At 35.5% G+C, this 8,278-nt stretch overlaps 2 pseudogenes; both read right to left on the reverse strand.

Annotated features, from left to right (window-relative positions):
• Positions 1–838: 838 nt before the first annotated feature.
• On the reverse strand, positions 839–2,205 carry LOC121048917 (annotated as a pseudogene).
• Positions 2,206–2,422: 217 nt separating this feature from the next.
• On the reverse strand, positions 2,423–5,496 carry LOC112163895 (annotated as a pseudogene).
• Positions 5,497–8,278: the final 2,782 nt, after the last annotated feature.

Raw genomic sequence — 8,278 nt, forward strand, 5'->3', positions numbered from 1 at the left:
ATGCCAAAAAGGCCTTCAAACGACAGAACTGTTTTGTCGTCTGAATGAACCAAAATATGTCGTCTAGTACGGTGTCGTGTCTTGGGGGTATCAGACGACAGAAACAAATAAAAATCTTGTGTCGTTTGATGAGTTTTGCATTTGAGGACCAATGTGATCTGTATCTTTAAAAGTTGTAACACAACAGTTTTGTGTTGTCTGAGAAGAAAAACAACCACATTCTTATATAAATTATATTGTGTGAATCATATTTGCAAGACAGATTTTTGGTTAATTGTGTGGCATGAATGCCCTTAAGTGAATAATATGAAGGCTTATATGTAGTCTCTTCTCCCATACAACAACAATTGAATGTTGTGTAAATTGACTTTAAACAACAATTATCTGTGGTTATAAAGTATTTTAGACTACAATTAAATGTCGGTCTATGGTACATTCATACGACACTTAAGTGTTGTGTGAAAGGTCTTTTGTATTGTCTATGATTGATTCCAACCACACTTATTTGTTGTTATTACACGCTTTAGCCAACACTTTCGTCTAACTTATGTTGTTGTTTTGCCTTTTAGACTACAATTTTCTGTCGTCCCAATGCCAAAAAGACAATAGACTTCTATTTGATTTGTGTTGTTTTTGTTTAGCAGCAACTGCACATTTTAGTGTGCATATGTTGTAGCTTGCAATTTTAGTGTCCACAAATATAGCTTTAGGTATCATCCATTTTCAATCGGTCTAAGATGTTTGACTCCTAACTCCCTTGATTGTGAAGTCAAATGTAGTTGATAGTTGTCCTGTGCCATCAATTTAACTTATTATCCACTGTCTGTGGCTATCTGCACAAGTGGAGTCCACGTAAACAACATAAGCACTTCTAATAAAGGTAAAACGAGAGAGAGAGAGAGGGAGAGAGAGTACTTGTTAGGATGATTGCACAATCTTGTTTTGCCCGTATAGATTATGTCTTGAAGCTGGATCGAGTCCAGTGCTAGGCTCATCCATAAAAACAACCTACATAGAGTTTGCAAATGAATGCAGTAAATAGGATATCAAGAAATTTACACGTCCAGGAAAATTGTCACACAGCTAGAGCAGCTAAAAAGTGATCAACACATATACTTTAGGATCACCTATCAGTGAAATTGCAAAGAAACAAAATTCTTCCACTATCTAGAGAAACAAAATTCAGACAAAAAATAAGGAAAAACAAATAAGCTTAATCTGCAAGCACAAAATAAATAAATGTATGTAATGACTTACTTTTCTTATTCCAGAACCTTTGAGGTTCTTAAGTCTTCCATAATAAAGCAGATGCTCCATTTTAGTCAGGGTTTCCCATAGTAGGCTGCAAAATGTCCCAAACTCAAGAAAATTTAAATTCTAAATTTATAAAGGGAAAGAACAGAAAGGAAATTTATGCCTTCTTGATACATCAGGCATGTATCACGGCTTACACATGCTATGGACAAACTCCCATGTTAGTATATATTTCATCTGAGTGTTGATGTCCAGACCTTGAACAAAAGTCGTGCCAGAGGTTGACTTTGTCAGACCAATCATATGTTGAAAGATATAGAGATGCCATAAACCCAAAGAATCACAAGGGCAATAACATGTAAGAATGTATAAGTCACAGGACAACATCCACAGGGGAGAACAAAACCCAGAAATATTAACTCAGCAGACAGAGCACTACCAAAGCAGAGTGAGTAGAGTGAAGCAGATGTAAATAGTTATATCTCGGGCTAAAGTGACCCAAGTTATTCACTCATGTTTTGAAATTATAAATCTCCAATAAACATTTCTGCTATATATTGGAGCAATATAACATTATTTTCTATATGAAGTTTTCAGATAGATGTAAAGTGGTAATGAATACTTATTCCACCAGAAAACAGGGAAAAAAATATGCAGAATGAACATTTTCATTTATTGTAAGTTAATGGAGAAGGTTCAATCAGTATACTCACCATATTAATAAAAGAGGTCTTCCCAGCAAAATTAGGGCCAAGCATACCAAAGCACTCCCCTCAAGACAAAGCAAGAGACATCCCTCTCACGGCAAATTTCTTAGGGTTTCCATCTCTTCCAGGATAAACCTTTTTGAGAATGTTGCAAATAATTGCATGACTTGTATCCGGTTCTAGTAGCAACTTGTTGACTTTCTCCATCTGGAAAGGAAGCGAAAGCTTTATTTATGTTTCCAGTAAGATGAAAACTCATAACTATCCAGAACACATGCATCAAGAAAATATCGACTAAAAATTTATAAACGTAAACAACATGAGATATGAAAAGGGTTCTAAACTTATGAACTATTGTCAAATCATATAACAATCACTGATAGGGGAAGGCCCCTTATTTGCTTCAGCTAAAAAAAAAATCATAGTAATCCTAACAGGAAGTGATTTTGGCACTCCACATTTCAACACTTTTTACATTGCAATCCATAATTAAGTCATTGAAAGGGGACTGCCAAAGCACTCCACAGTTTCTTCCTTCCGCTTTGAAAGAAAATAAAATGATATTTCACACTTCCTGATGATGATACAGCTTGATCTAGGTAATATGCAAGAAAAAGCACCAGAAACCACTCGACAGCCATGATAATCCAGACCTCCTTCATCCATTCTCTCTGTCACTCAAATCTCGCCACCACATCATCATCAGTCCTCATATAATTGCCGTTGAAGGAGTATTGAGCAAATTCATATAACCCGTGATATAGAGAGAAGCCAGGATATAGCTCTAGAACAGTGATCCAACCTCTTACAAGAAACTATAACAAATTTCACAATTTCGTGAGTTTTGTAAAGTAGAATTAAGAAGTGGCAGGGTAAGAGAAAGTATAGTACGTTTTAGTCCACTTACTAGGGAATAACAGAGTGTGGAGAAAGAACTCAAAAAGATAGGCTCCCAAAAGCCCAATTCCAAAGACACATATATAACCTATGACTATTATCATTAAAACAATCATGATAGTCATGCCAATCAACTCGTCTTGCAAGATTAAAGTTAAGAATTTCCCACTAGTCCACTATATTTCCGTGAAAAGACAAATAAAAGAGTCAAACCTGTAGAAGTCTTCACATTTGAAAACGTAGTAGATACTAGAAAAGTTGTTGATATAGATGAAGTAAAAGACAAATTGGATGCTGTAGTCATTCAGTGTGAAGAATTTTAATCCTGTAAGACAGTCAGCTTTGCTAAACCAATTCATCAAATACTTTTTTCAAGCAACTGGAAGTACAGCCACAATAATATATAGTTTTTGAGATTATAGTATTTGCCTATAAGTGAGCCAAACATAGCAAAACATAGCATGTTGGAAACAAGATATTTCTATGCCACCAAATATTCTAAAAGTTTCCATACACAAAATTATAACTTAAATAGAAGCTTACCACAATACATATGTTTCCCTTCTTCTTCTTCTTTTTCTTTCTCCCTGATTGCCTTGCTTTTCTCCTCCTCCCTCTCTTGTCTTTCTTTTCTCTTCCTTCATCTCTGTTCTCTTTCTTTTTATTCTATCCGACTCCCCCTTCTTCTTTTCTTTCTTCCCTTCTTCTCCCTGTTTCTTCTTTCTTTTTTTTTCTTTCCCGTCTCCTTGCCTCACTTTAGTCGGCAACCAGCATTTTTATCTTCTCAAATTGAAAAGAAAGCAATAGAACCAAAGTGATAAACTAAAACCATTATCTAATAACTATATATATATATATATATATATATATATATATATATAACAGAACTAACTGTGGGAAGAAAAGAATAAGAATTAAGTATATAAAAAGGTCTAACTCATAGATAGAAAATCAAATAGGCTCCAAAATCGGGTACGGGATATCACACCAAGTCGCCTTCCTGTTTCCTTGCCAATTGCAAGTTGATTCCCTACGTAGACCATGTGTGAAAGTTACATTTCTAAAAGAGAGGAAAGTCTTCACAAAGACATAGATTTCATACTATTTTCCTTTTATACAAGTAACAGATGTATTAAACTTAGAACTGAACAATAACTTTTGCCTAATTGTACCCAAAAATAGTTCTTGTGTCCTGTAAGTTAGGAAACCATGTAAATTATATGAAAGGAGATGAATAACTACAGAGCCTAATCTATGCCTACTAAAAATGGTAAAGTTAAGGTCCAGATTGGAAATTCCACAATCATTTAGACAAACAAATATCTGCTTTAATACAAAACTTGCCCATTTAGATCATGGATTAGTCTCTAAGATTAATGTATCATCAGGTGAAAGAAACATACCAATACCAATCTATTAATTGTGTTTCCCTATCAAGGCCAACAAAATAGAAGAAACATGTTACAAAAACAGAAGAACAATTATCCAAACTCAAAACCCCAAAACCCAAATCAGTTTTAGTTGAAAGAAGAAAGAGTTCTAGTCAAACAACATGGAAAACAAAACCCCAACACATAAATCCATTTCAATCGAAGGAAAACCATAGCACTAAACTGAAGACAAACCCCCAAGACAAAACCCCAATATAGCTATATCCATTTCAATCCCCCCACCCCAAATAGAAGAAAAACCTAATCGAAATCAAACCCTAAAATCGAAATTTTGGATAATAAGCAAACCCAAAATCTGCAGATAAAACCCTAAAATCTATCGAAGATTGAACCCAGTAGAAAAACTAAACTAAAAACCAATTGAAACCCTAAATTGCTTACCAATATCCGAATCGAAAATAGCTCTACTTGTTGATGGAGAGCTCTATTAATCCAGATGCAAAAGATGAAGTAGAGACTAAGAAGAAGAAGGAGAGACAAAGAAGAAGAATCCAGAGAGTGAGAAGATGAAGGAAAGAGTGAGAATTGAGATCTGAGAGAGTTGAGAGAGAAGGAGAGAGGCTGGTGTTTGAGTGTTTTGTTTTCGCGGGTTCTAACTAGGTCGAGCTGAGAGAGTTGAAGGACGAAAATGTCTTTAATTAGGTGTCGAGGTCTATCTCTATATCAAAAAGCACAAGTCAAAATAACTTGAAATTTTCTAAAACAAGCTTCACACTTAGACAACATTTAAATGTTGTCTGAATGTTGCAACATTTTTCAGTCAACTAGGGCTTGGCTATTTGAGAGGGAAAAGTACTTAATCAACTTTTGGATATCCCTCCAAATTTGAGATAGGAAATCACCATCTTCTACAACGACAAAAATGTGTTGTCTGAATGCTCACCATTTTTCCAAATTAAACCAGTATAGTTTTAGTATATATTCAGACGACAGAAAAAAAAATTATGTCGTCTGAAAAACTCAGACGACATAAAACAATACTTATGTCGTCAGAAGTGTGTCGTCTGAAGGCCTCTTTTTGGCATAGTGTTGGCTCGTGTATTGACACTTACTATCCCATAGCGATCCACCTTATAACCAGTCCATTCTGTGGCTGTGTCATACCAATTACAATTGAACAAGACAACCCTATTCCTCTTTGTATACCGCAACTCAACAATGTCTTTTAGTGTTCCATACCAAGACATTTCGCCCTAGATTTGGTTCTCTCATTTCACCATAACTCCATTATTTTGTGTTTTTTTTTTTGTCTCATCATGAGACAATGTATGGAACCTAAACCCATGCACATTGTAAATTGGATAATGTAAGGTTCGAAGTTCAGGAACAGGTATGGGTCGGAGCGGGGAAGGAGCGATGGGTGAGGCTAGGGAGGGCGAAGCCGCCTTTTTCGAGGACGGGGCTGCCGGAGTTGGGCTGGATGGCCGGCCAGGTAGGGAAGGGTCAGTTGTTGACCATAAGCCAGATGGCTATTGGGGTTTTTTGTTTTCTGGTGGTGACCTTCTACACATTCCTGGGAAATCGAATCACAGTCACCACGATTTATTGTTGTTTCTGTTATGTTTCTCCTTTCGTTCTTTTTTCTTTTTTTCTTTTTTTGGTAAAATGGGGGCAGAAGGCCCAGAAAGAAAGAAAAAAAGGAAAAAAAAAAATTTCTGGACAATAAAGATTTATTGGGGGAATGTCTATTGGGGGCAATAGACGTTTTAAATTGATGTAATATCCTCTTTTTTTTCTTTAATCAAAGTTTTATTTGTCTAAATTTAGAGAGATTAGTTCCCATTCCAGTGACTGAAAGTTCTATTAGAGGGCAATAGATGTTTTGAATTGATGTAATCTCCTCGTTTTTTTTCTTTAATCAAAGTTTATTTGTCTAAATTTAGGGAGATTAATTCCCATTTTGGTGACCGAAATTTCTATTGGGGGGCAATAGACGTCTATTGGGGGCAATAAACCTTTCCGACGACCTATGAGATCTCCGATGACCTGTTTAGGGACCTCTGGCAAAGTTTTCAGAAAAGTTCGATGGGCGGTAGCCGGTGACCGGATTCCGGCGAAAGTTGACCTGAATCCGGCGGCCGGCGACCAGTGATCGGAATCTGGCGGCCGGTAACGGGGCTCCGACGAAGTCTCCTATGGTTTCTCTCTCTTCCACTCTCTCTCTCTCTCTAAGTAACAAAGGGGTGAGGGTAAAATAGTCTAAAAAAAACTTGATGGGATATTAGGGAAAACTTCTTTAGAATGTTTTGGGTAAGGAGGAATTAAAAAAACTTAATGGGGTAAGTGAGAAATAAACCCCTAGAAATGGTGTAAATGGACAAAAACACTTATTATAGCATTTTAATATTTTATTTATTATTGAAATTAAATTTGGGTATTTAAATTCATAATTTATTTTGAATTTTATTTGTAACTCATGGTGGTTTATTTTGATTTGTTTTATGTTTTTATTTCTTGTAACCTATGGCATTTGGTTACTACCCTATTTATTGTAGGGAGTGTCCTAAGAGCCTATAAATACCACCATGTGTTGCATGCTCAAACATATCTCTACTTTTACATGATATTAGTATGAAACACTATTATTCACCCATCAACTTTCTTTCCAAAATTCTCCAAAGTGCCTTGTGTATTTTTGACTAAAGAAATGTATTCGTTTAGTGGAGCTTTGGGTTCCTCCAATTTGTGCATATTGGTGTGAGCCGTACAACTTGTTGTTGGGCTGTTGTATCCTGGAGAGGACAAGTTAAGATATTTTTGGTGCACCGGCATTGTTCCACAGAGGGCTTGAATCTCCTTAAAGAGAGCGAGATACCCGCTCCTCAGCCTTTTGTTTTTATTGTAATTTCACCAACAGATTTCCTATCCATATTCTAAATAGGATTCCTTGTTGTACTAGATTTAGATTCTACGTAATCTTTGTACTCTTGTCCCTATATAAAAGGTATATTATTAATGAAGAAGTAACTTTCTCAAATTTTCTCATTCTACAACAGAACACGATTAGGTAGTCAATGCAAGGTGTGGGTCATTGCTAACCAAGGTTTTCAATAGCCGGTATTTAATCGATATGTGGTTTCATAAATCTTGTTATTGATACATGTAGTTTGTCCACGCCTTTGAAAAATTAACTTTGAGGGTTTAAAGTTTTCTTATTGGAATTTGAAACAGATGCAATTGAATGAATAAAAGTTTTTCTTTTCTCTAGCCATGGACAGGTTTCCATGGAAGCTTAGAGAAGCAATAAACACATGTGTAGCACAAATAAAGAATTTTGGCGCACAAGATCAAGTCAAATCCCTAATTTTTTTTTTTTATCTTCTTCTTCTATGGATCGGATTAACAACAAGTTAACAAATTTGACTAAAATTCTATTGGTTTAGTCAGGTGTCAACTATTAAGACCTTTAGATTATGTGGAGCTTTTCTTTCTCTAGCCATGAACAAGTTTCCATGGAAGCATAGAGAAGCAATAAACACATGTGTAGCACATATAAAGAATTTTGGAGCACAAGATCACGTCAAATCCCAAATTTCTTCTTCTTCTTCTTCTTCTATGGATGGGGTTAATGACAAGTTAACAAATTTGACTAAAATTCCATTGGTTTAGTGAGGTGTCAACTATTAAAACCTTTACATTATGTGGAGCATCAAGATTTTATAAACTTGAAGTAACTTTACGCCTTTCTCAGTTTATAGGAGCTGGATCCATTATCTTCTTCATTTTTTTTTTTTAGTTGAATTAAGTTATCTAATATGCAATGCAATGTAATGGCTGACCTAAACTAATAGTAAGAAAAAGTTGTTATAGGAGCTACATCACAAGAACACATCCATAGCACATCATCTTCTAAAACTACGTCAAAAACAAAGGGAAAAAAAAAACTTAAAAACCCGAATGAGATAAAAGAAAAAAATGAATCTTCTGATGTCATTCCTCAGTTGGGTTTGGACCAGCAGCATTGCCAAG

The sequence above is a fragment of the Rosa chinensis genome, chromosome 5, assembly GCF_002994745.2.
Source record: "Rosa chinensis cultivar Old Blush chromosome 5, RchiOBHm-V2, whole genome shotgun sequence".
Classification (NCBI taxonomy): domain Eukaryota; kingdom Viridiplantae; phylum Streptophyta; class Magnoliopsida; order Rosales; family Rosaceae; genus Rosa; species Rosa chinensis.